Raw genomic sequence first — 18,091 nt, forward strand, 5'->3', positions numbered from 1 at the left:
TCAGGTTGACATTCAGTCAGACTGGATCACTCCAACACATCCATGCCCGCTGTCGCCATTCGGTTCACTCACGAGCCGAAACTTAACCTAAAATATAAGCCCACCGATACGTGCACAAATCAAGTAACGCATGAAACATGTAAACCACACAATGTTTAGTAGAAAAAAAGCATTGGTGTCGTCAAGAAAAACATTTTTAATGTCAGTATTTTGAATTGTAAGACGGTCTGGCTGTGGAAACCCCATCTCTATGTATTGCCCTCACGCTACTTTTTGTCTTTTTATATTTGAAAGGCTCTAATCACACGGAAGTTCTCAATATGTCACAAAGTAGTTTTTATTTTGCAGACCCCCCCCCCTCCCCCACACTAAAAAGTAGAAAAATAAGCAGACTCTAAAATAACGCCAAACGTTTTATTTGCACTGAAAGAGTATACAGATTGATTACAAAATGCGTGATTCATCACAACTTTTCCAGCTTTTTGATTTTGCAATATACACCCATTTTAGTCACACCAAAATTACTTACACCACACGTGCAGCTTATTTCATGTAATAAAAGAGCTAAACAATTCGTCAAATAGTTAAATCAGCACATTTTTCTCAGTGCACTATTATATACAAATACACAGAAGTGCAGAACTTGTCGTCTACACTGCAGCAACCACGTTACTCATTTAAACACAATTCAACTCTAACTGTTAAGCACATGGGTGCATTATAGCTACAAAAACATCCAAAAATATAACAATTATAAATCAATAAATTTATAGGACACGTAAAACACAAATAATCCTATCTATAGAGCACTGTTATTATTGTCTTTATTATGCTATAATGTATACAATGTAATACTTTAATAACTAATGCAAACTCTAGATATTTTTTATTTATCATTTGCAAACACAAACCTTAAAACATAACATTTTTGACATTACCACACACACACGTGTCCTCTCAGTCTCTAACATAGCACATTATATCCTGCTTATCTTAAGATGAACTCGACACCTATAACCTTTTTTTGTTATTATTTAAACAAATGTTTCTACCTTTTTCTGCACTTCCTCGACCCTTTGACCTCTTGGCAATTCAAACAAGTCTTATTTCACATGAACTGTGCTCAAAATGGTCCCTTCACACTAGTTATTAAACATTATACGATCTACTAAACTCATATATGGAAAGAAGGTATAAAACACAGCGTAATGGTTATCAGCTCAGTTGGGCCGTGTGAGTGATGCGTCAGCAGCAGCAGCGGCGCGTTTCAGCACCACGTGCAGTGGACAGCTCCGACTGTCCGTTCAACTCTCGGCACATTAAACAATTTGAACAAACTATAAGATCCCAGAAATATGCAACCTTCGTAATTATAAAGCACCACAAGCTTAAAAAAAACATCCGTGTGCTGCGCCAGTAATTTTCATGCTCTTCCACAGACGCGGGAGTTTCCCGCGCTCACGTTCTCATTATCACAGTCACAACAAATCCATTTCAAGCTACATATAGACTATTATTTAATTAGCACAAATAAGATTAAATCTGACCAAAACAACATACTCCAACACAAGCGTTCTCGTGCGCACAGTTTTCCTCACTTGAGTGAGTTACAACAAATGCACAAAATATATGAATTTATGTGCAAGTATACTTTCTTTATTACATCAACTACGTTATCATTTTCATATCCCGTTACTCACGCAGCTCACACGTTAAAGACGTCTGGAAATGACAACGTAAGCAAAGTCCATCTCATTTATTAAAACCCAGATAGCTTACAGACAAATATTGCAAATACCTGACAGTGTTATTTTATTCCTGCAAAGTATTTAACTTGCTGAATATCCATTAACAGGTGTAAAGCAGCCTAACAGACGTTGATCTTGTGGGCAGGATAAAGTAAAGTTTTCCCAGGTTTTCTTATCCTATATGGGGGGGAAATAAAACACGTTTTAGTATTTTTAAAAAGATAATATCTTCTGAATCATGCATCATTTATTTATCATCTGGCAATACATTGCACTACCATATATTTTTAAAGCATGTATTTCATGTTTTTATCACCACATGCTCATTCAGAAAATATAGCAGTTTATTATACATTTATAAGGTGAAAATCAAAATAATCTCCACTGTAACATTTATTAAGAGGGACGTTCATATGCTGTCAGCTTGACGCAGGCCACATTACATGTTTACAAAAATACAGACACTGATAAAATACCATATACCTTTTTATTTTTCCCTCCCACGTGTTAATGTTCTGGATCAGATGATTAACCGTAGGACCTCATCACGAGTTTCTCTCGCCTGAGGCCTTTGGGTGGGTTTTGAAAGAAAAAACAGATACAGATTTATGATTTCAAATATCAACAGGGATTTTAGAACATTTACAGTAATATACAGTAATACAAATATTTTTAATATATATATATATATATAGTGTGTTCTTTAACAATATTTTTTTTTTTTACATAAATAGCATATTCACACACACACACACACACACACACACACACACACACACACACACACACACACACACACACACACACACACACACACACACACACACACACACACACATGTATCATGTTCACTTCAGATAGCACAGATAGCATCCTATATTCCACGCTAGTCCTGCTTACTTAAACATCTACAATTCATGTTTTGAAGAAAAACTGCTGTAAACGATTTAAGTTTGAGCATATCTGCATTTTAGATTAAAATTATATAGTGTTTATAATTATTCATATTCATATTATATTATGAAAAAGCTGTAATTTAGCAAATTATCTAGTAAAGTATGTATTAAACACACAACAAACACACAACAAACCCTTAGATATAAGATGCGCATTAAATATATGTACAAAACTGTACATTTAGACTTATAATGCTTTTAAAAGAAAATATAATAAATCAGAATCGAACTAAATTATTTTAAACAATGCATTCTGGTGTATCTGTATAACTGCATGTCTTTGGCTCGTCTGCTCTGTCGTCTCTTTCTCAAAGCTCATGAATATATTTCACAACCTCTCGGCCATGTGCTCACTAACACACACACACACACACACATTAGGCCTTTACATGTGCGCAGACAATCGTACGCAAGTAGTTTGTGTGTATTTACACACACACACACTCGCACTTTTAGACTCGTATATGCATGCATTCACACACAAGCGGTTTTTGGGCCTCTAAACAATCACATAAAGTCTTACAACATTAACACACACATCCCTGTGCGCTCTTATAGTACATAAATATACACACAACTGACAAAAACGCCCACACGGCCCTCATACATACATTCATATTCACACAAAACATTTCGCAAACACACACACACACACACACACACACACACACACACACAGAGAGGCCTTGCGATAATTACAAAGCTTTCTGATATAAACTTACACAAATATACATATTATGTTCATATGCAAACGTCACACACATACTGTCTGTAATAACGGCACAAATGACCATGCTTTATATTCATTTTCAAACACACAATCAGAAAGCTTTGTATCATTATCGCATCTCGGCCTCTCGGCCATGTGCTCACTAACACACACACATTAGGCCTTTACATGTGCGCAGACAATCGTACGCAAGAATTCTGTGCGTATTTACACACACACTTACACACTCTTATATACATGCGTTCGCACACAAGCGGTTTTAGGGCCTCTAAACAATCACATAAAGTCTTACAACATGAACACACACATCCCTGTGCGCTCTTCTAGAACTTAAATATACACACACTCATATTATCAGCACAACTGACAAAAACACACACACACACGTCCCTTTAGACACACACTCACTCATACGTACGTTCATATTCACATAAAACATTTCGCACACACACAGAGGCCTTGCGATCATGACACAAAGCTTTCTGATATAAACTTACACAAATATACATATTTTGTTCATATGCAAACGTCACACACATACTGTCTGTAATAACGGCAAAAATGAACATGCTTTATATTCATTTTCAAACACACAATCAGAAAGCTTTGTATCATTATCGCCTCTCGGCCACACACATCGCCTCTCGGCCTCTCGGCCATGTGCTCACTAACACACACACATCAGGCTTTTACATGTGCGCAGACAATCGTATGCAAGTTTTCTGTGCGTATTTACACACACACTCGCACTTACAAAATCATATATGCAAACATTCACACACAGAGAGGCCTTGCGATAATGATACAAAGCTTTCTGATATATATTCTTTTTCAAACACACATATACAGTCCTGCTTTCTTAAACATCTACAATTAATGTTTTAAAGAAAAATTAAAGTTTGAAAATCTGTATTTTAAATTAAAATTATATAGTGTTTAAAGTATTCAGGGTCATTTTATATATCTAAATATATATATATATATAAATATAATATTTTTTATTATATTATATTACAGAAAAGGCTGCAATTTTGCTAATTTACTTGTAAAGTACGTTGCATTGCTTACTAAACACACACCAAACCCTTAAATATAAGATGTGCATTAAATATATGTACAAAACTGTACATTTATACATATAAGAAGAAAATATAATATATCAAAATGTAACTAAACAAGGCATTCTGATGTGTATAACTGCATGTCTTTAGCTCGTCTGCCCTGTCGTCTCTTTCTTAAAGCTCATGCATACGTTTCACTCTCAGCCATGTGCTCACTAACACACACAAACATCCAACCCTTTACATATGCATAGACAATCGTACACAAGTATTTTGTGCGTTTTTACACACACACTCGCACTTTTAGACTCAGATATGCATGCATTCACACACAAGTGGATTTAGGGCCTCTAAACAATCACATAAAGTCTTACAACATTAACACACACATTCCTGTGCGCTCTTCTAGTATGCAAATACACACACACACACACTCATATTATCAGCACAACTGACAAAAACACACACACATCTCTTAGACACACACTCACTCGTACGTACCTTTCGCACACACACCAAGGCCTTGCGATAATGATATAATGACACAAAGCTTTCTGATATACACTTACACAAATATAGATATTTTGTTCATATGCAAATGTCACACACATACTGTCTGTAATAACAGCAAAAATTAACATGTTTTATATTCATTTACACACGCACACACCTATTCATAAATATCTACACATGCACTCATTTGTACAAGGTTTTTGCCAACACTAAATAACAATACAGAGCTTTTTGACTCACACTAACACACACACATTCCTGTACATTCATATTAAAGTGCACACAGACTCTCACACACTCGCTTCATCTGTCGTATTCTCAAACATTTACACAATATTTATATAAATGTGCATAGATTTACAATGCACCACTTTACAATGTTTTACTTGAACATTTCACACACACCACAACTTATACACACACACATATATGCATACTTTTATACACATGTTTTACACACACACACACACACACACACACACACACACACACCAACACCTTAAACTAACACATGCACACATTTCTGTCTATACTGACAAAACATACACATCTGCCTCTGCATTCTCTACCAGACGTATACATATATTCACAAGACATGTTACACGCACATCCACAATAAAATGCTTTTAGAAAGAATTCTGACACAGACTAACACTTACACACACATTCTCAGAGCATTTTGAGTGGGAATGCAAACATATGACACAAGCAACACATCTCACAGCTATATATGGCACTGGATACACACACACACACACACACACACACACACACACACACACACACATACACACAGATTTGGCCCAGACAATGAAAATTTGCTTATGACAGTCATAAAAAGCAGTTAAATGTGTTTCCTGAGACCCCCATGCTCAATACATACAGACTAGTTAAGGAATGACTTGGTACAATATATACGTCTGACATTTTTCTTTTAAATTGACATTTCTATCATGTTTTGGTTCAGTTATTTCACTTTAATGGCAATGAAAAGTTTATTAGTCAGTTATTGACATGCCTAATTTGCAAAAATGTCACTGATAGAGTCAAATTGAAAACACAAAAATGTCAGACGGACAGAGGTTTTTGCAACTGAAGTCTTCATATATATATATATATATATTTATATATATATGTGTGTGTGTGTAAAATTATAAATATATATGTATATATAGGTTATGTGATTGTACGTCTGATGTTGTTATATGTCAGTCTTTCTGGTTCTACATTTCTTATAACAAAAAACACACACAAAAAGACCAAAAACAGGGAACACAACTATTTTTACTCTCTAAAAACGTGTGTGACGGCTTAAAATGTTGAGCTGAAACTGAGTGACAGTGTAGATTAGTTCACTGGTTTCTACAACTTTCCATATGATTAGTGTGAAACTGGTTTTAACGACGTTATTTGTGACCCTGGACCACAAAACCAGTCATAATCGTCAATGTTTTGAAAGCTGAATAAACAAGCTTTCTAATGATGTATGATTTGTTAGGATAGGGCAATATTTGACCGAGATACAACTATTTGAAAATCTGGAATCTGAGGGTATGCACTAAATATTGAGAAAATTGCCTTTAAAGTTGTCCAAAGGAAGTCCTTAGCAAGGCATATTACTAATAATAATACATTTTTTATTTAATTACGATAGGATATTTACAAAATATCTTCATGGAACATAATCTTAACTTAATATCCTAATGATTTTTGCCATAAAAGAAAAATTTATAATTTTGACCCATACAATGTATTGTTGGCAATTGCCACAAATATACCCGTGCGACTTATGACTGCTTTTGTCTTATTTTTGTCTTATTTTTAATAGAAGTTTTTGCATTACTAAAGATAAACTGTTTAATACCAGATTAATTACATCTTTTAATGTAAGTTAGTTGAAAAAATATCTGTAATGCCAAAACTTATATACAGAAAAAGTTTTATTGCATTCACTTTAACAAAAATATTATGTTAATCATAACTAATTTGTCACGTTTCATCTATACTGTATTTCTGGTTTTAAGAGTTTGATAAAAACTGATTTATATAAACTTATATAAAAATTGTATTTATACAAACAGTATTCATTTTGGTCAGCAAGACTGCAATTATATAATAAGTGTCTCCCTCTGCATGTATCGTCAGAGCCTGTACTTTCCTCACGTCACTATCAGGCCCGACTTGTTTTATTACTTTTTCAACATTATATACATGATTAGTGACCACTTAAACACCTTATTTTGTTCTTTAAACACATGTAATAGGGGTCATTCCTCTTTTGGAAGATATTCCAATAGGTGCAGACCACCCAAACACAACTAAATGTGAGCATTGACATGTTTTTTTGACATAGAGAGAGTTATTTACAAGTCTAAAGGTGATTTTATGACATTACACACTCAAAAACTGAATCCTCCTTCTTTTCTTGTTCTTGCTAATTACAGTGCTTAAGTGTTTTCATGACTATTTTTAAACATTCACTGTAAATGATTCACATTTGCAAATGTATTTCTTGAATGACACATTTGATTAGTCACTGAGTTTCACCTCTTAGCAAAGCCTAAGGTCTGAATGAATGTCAGAAAGTGTGTTTTGCATGACAACTATTTCAAGTGTGGGACGCTCCCATGCTTCCCTGTAGGTGTGTTTGGGTCTAAACAGGTGTCGGTTGATACCTCGTTTATTGGTCAACTCCCTCTTTTTCCTCCGTCAACTTGCATTCCTGTCTCTTTTCATGAGGAACAGTCAGTTCAGCTTCACAGCTCACTTCTGCACAGATGGACATCGGCAGTTTTTCTACAAATAAAAGACACAAACAATCAAAGAAACCCCACTAAAAACAGCATCTGCATTCTTTATTTGTGCTAAAATTGTTGAATAAATAAAATTAAATGCTTAATCATTTATATTTTTGAAATGTTTTAGTTGATTTTATGGTATTGAAAACCCCACAAAACATGCAGACATGCAGCCAAACACAAACACCCACAGCATCTGGATTCTTCATTTGTGCTAAAATTGTTGAATAAATTAAATACTAAATAATTAATCTTTTTTTGTATGGTTTTAGTTGATTTTATAGTATTAAAAACCCCACAAAACATGCAGACATGCAGCCAAACACAAACACACAGCATCTGGATTCTTTATTTGTGCTAAAATTGTTGAATAAGTTAAATACTTAATAATTCATATTTTTGTATGGTTTTAGTAGATTTTATAGTATTAAAAACCCCACATAACATGCAGACATGCAGCCAGACACAAACACAGCATCTGGATTCTTTATATGTGCTAAAATGATTGATTAAATTAAATTAAATACTTAATAATTCATATTTTTGTATGATTTTATAGTATAGTATTTTTTTTAGATTGTTCTGTGCGTATATATAAATATGTTCTAACATTGTAAAGTTATCATTTCTTCTCCATTCATGGTGAAAATTACAATCTTCACTAATTTCATAAAATGAATTCTAACACTCTTCCACAATTTATTTCAACATACTTTATATGCTCTTTATATATGATCAACGGTGAAATACTAAGAGGAATTTTATCTTAGTGATATATCTTTGTAAAAAAAAGAGCTAGATTTAGTCATTTTTTCGGTTCCATTTAGTGCTATTTTCTAAGGTAACTGAAAACTTCAGATTTACCTTTAAATTAATGTATTTTACCAAAAAGATTAAATGTGACCACGTTCAAAATGAACCGACCATGTTTAAAAACATATTAGCTAACATTAACTGACAAATAACATATATGTCATTTTTATATATATAACTTTGCACTGGTTATGTAGAGAGCACATTAATGCAGAGTGAATGTGTGGACGTGTATTTCTGCGGCAGTGAGGTCGTGACATGTTCGCCTGACGGGACCACCCTCTTAGGTACAAGCGGACACTCCCCTTCCCTAAAAATTCTGCCCGGAACTGACTCATCCCTCACACCTTGCCTGACTCATCTATGTATGGATGGAGGGAATGTGTGAAAAAAGGAAAAAGCACATATGCATATATTCCTTATTAGTCCATGCGGCAAACATTTTATAAGTGTTATGTGTTGTTACGGGAGGCTAACGTTGGCATTACGTTCCTGAGGACTGATTAGAGTGACAGTTAAAAATGTATCTCATATGTCATTTTGCAAACAATTTAGGAAAAGTCACAGAATTCTTGAGATGGTAAAGGATTTAGGTGTTATTTAGTGTCACCAAAAAGGTTTAATTACACATGTCCAAACTAAGACCGGCAAATAAAATGTTAAAAGAGATGAGCTGAGGGGAAAAAAAGAGGGTCAAACAATGAACAACTGTGTGTTTTGTGACATTAAAAACTTGTTTCTCTTTAACGTGGAAGTAACAAGTAGCTTGTTTGTCATGCTTTTTACTAATTTAGCCTGATATAGATTGTGGTTATTAATAGTTAAACATTCATTTGTGAGTGTTAAAGAGAAATTTAAAACTCAATACTATTTAAAGATAAAGTAGAGGAGTAAATATAATACACATCAATGGTTAAGAAAAAACAAGTTTAAATGCACTATGCATCTAACACTGAACAACGTGTATCTTTAATAAGATAAAACTGACTGGGTGAGAATACCGGGTGACATCTTTTGCTTACCCAGTTAATCAATGAATAAACGTATAGCAAATTTATAAAAAAAAAACATAAATATTTTTAACAAATGTGTGTATGTTTGAATTAATCTTTCATAGGAAGAGACATAGACGTGAGTGGAAAAAAAAAGTACCTATGTGAATATATAAAAGTATCTAAAATCTCAAACTATGGGTATGAAAAACAATATAAATGATATTATGTAAATATAAATTATATAACATTATTTTTAAAGGGGTTAAATCTTCAAATTAAGTAAATTGCTAAATGAAAATAAGCCATCGTAGGCAGTGCTGCATCTCAATCCTCACTAAAGGGTTTTACAGTACAGCAATCTGTAACTAAATCTGTATTAAAACACTTTTGTCTCACATTGTTTGTCAGCATCTCAATGTCATGCTGTGAAATTTCTACTGGGAGGTTTTTTAAAAGTTAATAACAGTGTTTAAAGAACAAATCAGACAATATTGTGGCACTAAAACGTGTAGCTAATTTGGTCTTCGTACCGTCCAGCCTGTGTTAATACTGTCCCCTTAATATTTGGTGATCAATATTTTTATGATACACTTAAATGCTTTTCCATTTAAAAAAACAATGAACCAAAATGATTACTGTGAACTAAACTGAAATCATCAAAATACTGTTAGGAGTCACACTAAGATCTCTAAAACTAAACTTGTTGACAAATATCAGATTTTCTTAACTTTCTTTTCTTAAGAAATGCTTAACCACCTTTTCTTTCTTTTTAAAATGATCTACATATGCATACAGATATGAAAGCAGTATGTGTGTGTGTGTGTGTGTTTCTGACCAAGTGCCTATGCACATATCAAGTATATTTATACTTGTGAGAATGTATTTGTATTCTACCAACTTGTTATAGCAATAAATATTAAATGTGTATGTATTTGACATAAATATACAACATAAAAACCATAGTGGTGATCCAATTCACTTTAGAAAATGTTTTCCATAAGCAAGACCAATATCAGAAGTATTATGTTTTTCTATCAAACTTTTCTATTAAACTTATACAATTATGACATGTTAAAGTAAAACAAATTTGTGGAAATCTCCATCCAATAGTCCTAACACGCGGCACAGGGCGCCACACCCACCTCGGTGACTTTCAGGCCGATTCTCTGTGAACTACAACCGGAGCACTTAAGACTTTACACAGGCCTAAAACCATCGATTCCCACAGTTCATAGGCATAATAATAACAAAGAAAAAACCTTCAACAGTTGAAACCTTGTAATACTGACAAATCCTGTCCCTGGTGTGGTTTCAAACGGTTACACACAAACACTGACAAAAGCAGAGGCCACTCTCGCAAAGGACTGAGGCGGAAAAGAGTGAACTTACGAAGGCGAGGACGTCACGAACAACACCGTTTTGGGAGCGTTCGGTGACTCGAGCCGTTCATTTCACCTTCTGGACTTGACATGATGGATATCCCTGAAGTTTCGTCCTGCCCTGTGTAGAAACACAAGAACACAAGGGTTTGCATAAATACCAGCGGGTTCGTTTGAAGTGTGGGCACTTTTCGTCTTCTACAAATATGCAACGCATGTACAGTTGAAAAGAGTTGGTAATAGTAAATAATGGGGCAAAAAATTAAATACACAAAGCTTGGAAAAGCCCTTCGTGCCATTCAATCAACAAAAACACGTTTGGTGCACTTTTCAAACAAGTTTATAAACGCTGAGCACGAGGACACTCGCTTTAGAGTCAACGGAACTGAAGGGACGTGCACGTGCGTCACGAAAAGTTACGTCAGATGAATTAGACGGCACAAAAAGCCTCAAAGGCCACGAAACACTGAGAAACTTATCGTATAATTAGCTAAGGAAAGTCGACTGCACTTTTTGACCACTTGGAATTCAGTTACTCATGCAGAAAACTCGTGAAACCGTGTAGAAGTTACTGGTACAAGTTACAGGTAGAAAACATGCTTTTTTAACGTTGCACGTTCTCGGCGTATAGGAGCTTCCCAATGACGCTGTTTATACAATAGTGTAATGTTTCTAACCCTATTTAATTATGAATTCCTGCAGTCAAACATGTTATAATGATTTAAAACCATAAAGCCACCAAACTCCCCGTTTCTTTAACCTGACATCCTGTAAATCCCCCGTCTGTCTCCGCTGCTCACCTTGAGCATCAAATGAATCACCTGTTCAGACTCAAAACGAACACATACATGCATGTTACAGTTTAGCATCAGCACAATAAGGTTTTCATGTAGTTTGACCACCGTGTTCTTGAAGTGTCGACAACTTTTTTTTTCAAGCCTTTATGCATAGCAGAAAACGTAATATGTTAAACTCCATAAAGTTTTCTAATATTTCTTAACCAATATCTTGTACTTTTAATTGCTCTATTTATAGCCTTATAATCGAAGGCAATGCATATCTGTTATAATGCAATAACACGGTTGAGACGGAGATACTGTTAGTCTGACCTGAAGAAATTTGGGGTTGTCGGCACTAAGGGACTTTGGAGACCTCTCCAAATGATGTAGCGTGCATTTGTATTTGCACTTTCTCTCGCATATATAGGACAGGGGACAGGTGAGTGTCACAGAAAAAAAAGGGAAATGACTTATGAGGTACTTAGGGGACCTGACTTCAAGATTGTAGTGACACGGATCGCGTCATTTCTCAGCTGTTGAGAATTTCTCAATGAACTGTGTCTGCATGGCATAAAAACTTTATCACCCAACGTGTCTACATGTTATATCCTGGGTGTGCGTAGGTGTGTCATATTTCATCGAGGTGTCATATTTCCAAAATACTGAGTGTGTGAGAGAACGCGCGCGCCCGCGCGCGCGTGTGTGTGTGTGTGTGTGTGTGTGTGTGTGTGTGTGTGTGTGTGTGTGTGTGTGTGTGTGTGTGTGTGCTTGTTTGTTTAAAAAAGGGGTGAGAGAATAAATAAAATAAAAGAAAGCAAGGAGGTTGGGTGAAACCTTGTTGTCTTTGGGCACCTACGGTGACGTGTTCTCTTACACACACAGACAGACACACACACACACACACACTCTCTCACACACCATGACACTCTATCAATGGGCTGATATTTTAATTTTAAACCTGTGTAGAACTATAACTGCGTCCGGCAGGGTTATACAGCTTACATGTTATTGCGAACAGGGTGGGGTCATTTCAACATTGTTTGGCTTCTAAGTGAATAGCACACTAACGAGATGCCCCCCTCTCTCTCTCCCCCCGAATGGACCACTGTGTTTTCCCACGTGCAAACTGGGATGCTCGTTGGTGGAGCTGTGGTTTTTGTTTGGGTGACTTTTTGTAATCGTATTAACGAGAGCAAATATTCTGGCAATGGAGACGCCAGATAAACTCTCGACAGGGAGGGATCTTAGACTTTGGGGACGTAAGTGCAGAAGTTCGGCTTTACATTTGAGCCGCAATACAGTGATTACATTTTTTTGGTGAAAAAAAATTAACAAAGTATTTGTAGAAAATAAATACATTAATAAATTATTATTAATAATAATGCAAGCATTTAATCCACGCAGCGTATGGAGCATCAATCGGTGAATGCGCCTTCCGCAAATGCTTTTTGGGGTAAGGGCTTCCCAGCTAGATACTTATGAACAGCAAGCCCAGACCGCAAAAAGATTCGCGAAAGACAAATCGCAGTCTGAAGTCCGTGATATCAAACAGTGACATCCAGGTGACTTGTGCATGGCTCTGGTTTCCCAATCCTATTGTGTCCAGACATCGGGAAAGCGAGACAGCGAAGCCCTTTTCCGTGGCTGAACTGTATCCAACTCATTCACATTCTACGAGCATGGAAGCTTTGAGAGCAGCCAGCATCCAAATGCCTGTATTCTGCGTGCGAGCGCTGTCCGCGGTGCTGAATTCACTCCTTCCCAGTAGTTTATTTGCGCTGTCTTTTCTCGTCGCTCGTGCCTAACGATAATTACATCTATACAAAGACACACATATGATGCAGCGACCATTGAGCTCGTTTCTTTTCGCCTCGCCGTTTTGTTGCCACTATGAAATATATCCTCTGGTTCGCGATGCCGTTTAGTGGAGAACTGAGCAGATGAAGCGCTCTTGGTGAGGAGAGAGCAGTCTGTAATCTGCTTGCAATAAATAGAGAGCAGCGAGAGATCTTATTGGCGCAAACAAAAAATCGTCATCCACCAATCGGTTTCTTGCTTATATAGGGACCCCCCTTTTTGAAAAAAAAGAGAAAGGAAGAAAGAAAGGGGAAACCAAATTGTATCCTCGTTGGCGCAAGTGACCAGAAATATTCCGTGTAAGACAATAACATTTAATGTTTTTTAAACCTTTTTTGTTTTTTTGCCAAATTCGTTCGCCGTGTCACGTTTCAAAATGTCTCTCACACACAACGTCGGCGTGGCGTGCATTCATGTCTGCAAGTACATCGTCGTGTATTCATTCAAAACAGAGATATACACACATTAGGGTCTTTTTTTTAAAAAAACGGCTGGAGGCGTCGCATGTAAAACAAAACACATCGCCAGCACGACGACAACAACACGACAGGCTTCTGAGGCAATTTCATTTCATGACCACAGAGAGTTCATTGGCTGATACCACTTAGTGAGGACATGGGGGTCTCTAAACTATCAGCAGAACATAACACATTCTTTACATTACAGTTGCATCACATCTGACATCGCCTGCAGGCACAACAAACAAAACAATGGTGCGTTACTAAGCTATATTGGCACTGTAAGCTAACTTTACAACAACATTTTGCAAATGCATCAGCAGCCGTCTCACAACTTAAGGGACAAATATTAATAATGGCACGATAACACCACACAAGGTGATCCCTCTGGCACATATTTTGGCCATACACTAGTATCCCAGCTGTGGAATGTGACTTCGTTTCACTTACCCGTGAAGTTCTTGCATCCACGCGAACATTTGTCAAATTTCACAAGAGTGTCTCTTCTTGGAACTAGCAAGAAACAACACGAAGTGGGAGGGTCACGATCTATATCTGGACACCCCCCCCCCCCCCCCCCCACACCCCAAACACACACACACACACACACACACACACACACACACACACACACATCACTCCCCTCCCCAGTCTAAATTCATCCCGAACCAAGACTCCTCCCTCCCTTCCTCTTAATCACAATATTCTTCTTGCGCCTTCGTGGTGCAAGGGGAGGTTGAGGTGGCTAGGCAAAAGAGATATGGCTGGAGATGTAACAGGTGTAAAAGAAAGAAAGAAAAAAAAACAGATCAAGCCCAAACGCCACCATTATGAGGATTTTATTTGGTGGTCGCATCATTTGCGGACGTCTCCAGTCAGTCACGATTCTCCCCTTCTGTCTGCACCGCACAGCGACTGCATCTCCTGACGCAGCCAACGCGCACATATTACTCACTATAGCAGTCACGACTCGGATAAATCCGTGTTTCCACTAAAATTACAACGCGGGCATTGACTTAAGAAGACCTTGCTATGTCTGGGATAGGTGTAGAGAGCCACAGTGTCTTTGAAAAGGTCAAGGTAATGAGTTTTTTTCTGCAAAAGATCCGCGGTCATTCCTGGACTCTACTCTGGCATGTACGATTTGAAGCTTTTACGCGAACTCGCATGTACATTTTGCTTTTGAATACAGCCCCTGGACATACAAATGACAGCTCGTAACGAACCTTCTGCCAACGCGTAATGCACTTGCGCACGCTTTTTAGACATTTATAAGAGGTTATTTTATTAAAACAACACCAGCGATGACATGGTGATTGTTTTGCGCAACTGCACAAATGGTGTTGAGCGCGTTAGTTTTGGCACAGGATCAGTAGTATAGTCCACAGCAATAGAAAACAGTCGATTGCAGTACTGTATAATGAAAATGACGTGGGCGGAAGAGTAATCCATGTGAATCCGCCTATAGCTACACAGTCTCGAGCAGATCTGATGGAAGCGTTCAAACAACGCACGCGGGAACATTGCGCGGAAAAAAAGTCCTAAAACTTAAGCTGCATTTTGAGAACGTGTGCCTAGTGGCATCCCTTTCACGGGTGGTGGCCAAAACAGAGCTGACCATTTAAGGGCGATTTTGGATGCACGGAACCCCTTGACGCCACACCAGGGTTTCCCCTCGTCGGATGTCGCTGGTGTTTTTTTCCCCTTCCTTTTGGCGCGGCGTCTTCCACCTATATTTATTAGCCTATTTTCCTCTTCACATATTTTGAGATATGTCCCCTCACTCTTCTACTGTTGTCGGTTTCCATTCACACTTTCAGCTGTAGCGAAGAGGCAAAAATTGACTCAACAGCGCCGTCAGACAAAGGAGTTTGGATTTGCTTTTTTTTGCTTCACTTATTTACCATTCGCGAGGTCCCTGCTCTGTGGAGAGAGTGGTTTAATGCATTTTTAACAAGTGGATGAAAACAACAAGGCACCTGTTTGAGAAGTGCACGCAGTATACATGAAGCAAATGGTTGCACTTTGTTCGGTGGAGGGAATGGCAGGCACGTTACTCAATGCATGCAACAAATCGTGCAAAAAAGAAAGAAAAAAAAACATTTAATCGAACCAAAAATCGCCGTGAATGTGTACTTACCAGTGCAGCAAGCCATTGCTGAAAGCAGGGAAAACACAGACATGAGTTTAAACCATCATACGTGACTGTGTCACACAAAAAAACAAGCAACATGAAAATCAAATACTGCCCTTGATACACATCTATCCTCAGCAACACGTCCAAGTTTTCTCATGATCGCAGTCCTTTTTATACAAGTGATACCCTCTTCCTATTTCTGGACCACGATCAAACACTGATGCTATTTTTAGCGCCCAGTAAGAAAAAAAAAACACACTCACAAAGACATTGCTCAGGAGCGTTACGTGGAGTGCATGTAATGTACATTAATTTTGCCTCTCCAACTCCATGCGAGGGCTCCGATTCGCCTCCGATTCGCCTCCGATGCATCGCTGCAGTGTTTTTTTTTTTTTTTTTTTTTTTTCAAACGAACTGCTTCAGTGCCCTTTCTCTCTTATGGGCTAAATATTTCTAGCGTTCGCCTGAGAGTCTCTTTCTTAGCACAAGTTGTTCCCGCTCTCCTCGTTCCTTCATGTCGCTCACCATCCTCTTTATTATACGCGTCTTACGCGGTGTGTCTCCATGCAACTTTCGCTTGGAAACTCGGGACGGATTCGCTGCTCATAAAGAAGAAAACACACGCACGCACTCACGCACGCACTCACTCTCACACACAGAGACACGGACTCGCGCGCACAAACAACCACAATCAGTTGCACTGCGAGCGGAATATGTTTTGTCTTGAGAGCCGTACACAAACGATGATAATTAAAGCTTGCAGAATCTCTCTCTTTTTTTGAGGGCTGCGTCAGTTACTAGGCATTGACGTCACGTTTAGGTTCTCCCACTTCACAGTCTATGGCTGCTGATTACAACCGTCCCTGTTGTGCTCGCAGACAGCCTAACGCTAATGAAAATGGCTCGGAGCAAGCGAAAACGGGCTAAATAGGTGAGAGGCGTAAAGTGTCCGCGTTGCAAGTGACCACAGCCCCGGTTTCCGAGTGGGAAACCACTCCTTGCAGTCGCCTGGCATCGTGAAAAACTCTCTTGCCAACGGATTCCCTGGCACACACGCACCACTAGCCTATATATGATCTAGTTGTCCCATCGGATGATTTGCACATGCACATTGTGTAAGGAGACTTTCATTAAGTTGGTGTTGCACGAAGAGATGCTTGTGTTTAACATTTTCGATTTCAGCGCAATGCAATGTTACAAACGACCGTGCAACCATGACAGAAAGACCACGACTCCCAAACCTGTCGAATTGCAAAGCACACCACTAAAAGTGAACGTGCAGAACACAAAGTAATTTGACCAGTGCGGTAGAAACATAAGGGGGGGAAAATCAGATCATCTTGCCGCATGGTGTCGCCAAACTCCATTCGAGAGCTGCTCAAACTAGTCGCAGTTCACTTAAAACTGCGTTTGAAAATCGGCTTAAAATAGTTCTTCACTTCTGGTGTAGTTCTGTATTAAACAACTGGTTTAATTTGCAAAACCAGATGGCCAAAGTCACGCGAAGTCAATGGTTTTGCGACTCGTGCGTCGCTGTCCGCGGTGCTGAAATATGGAGTCAACTATCGAGCACGAACTTATAATAGGCAACATTTCATGCACCTTTAGGTTTTTACTACTATATCAAACACATGAAAACGCACGACCCTGACTATTTCATCGCCCTGACCTGTTAGCTACAAGTGTATGAATGAATAGAAAATCCTATTCATAAAACAGTGCAGGGATGATGATCCTACCTTCGCGACACACGGGATGTTCCGGAGTGTCGTCGGACTCCTGCTACTAAAATTGGAGGCTCGTGAATGAGCGGGCGGTGACGAGTTATGTGTGGGGGATCTGAAAATGGGTAAATATTTAGATCAAG

At 37.9% G+C, this 18,091-nt stretch overlaps 1 long non-coding RNA gene across 1 annotated transcript; it reads right to left on the minus strand.

Moving 5' to 3' along the window:
- Positions 1-401: 401 nt before the first annotated feature.
- Positions 402-16,995, minus strand: LOC307121723. Its single transcript, XR_013815982.1, has 6 exons — positions 16,488-16,995; positions 16,228-16,245; positions 11,004-11,114; positions 7,684-7,804; positions 2,232-2,317; positions 402-1,925 (listed from the first exon to the last, which is right to left on the minus strand). It is a non-coding gene; the product is annotated as an uncharacterized lncRNA (long non-coding RNA).
- Between the last annotated feature and the right edge of the window lie 1,096 nt (positions 16,996-18,091).

Source organism: Gobio gobio (assembly GCF_949357685.1).
Source record: "Gobio gobio genome assembly, chromosome: 25".
NCBI lineage: Eukaryota > Metazoa > Chordata > Actinopteri > Cypriniformes > Gobionidae > Gobio > Gobio gobio.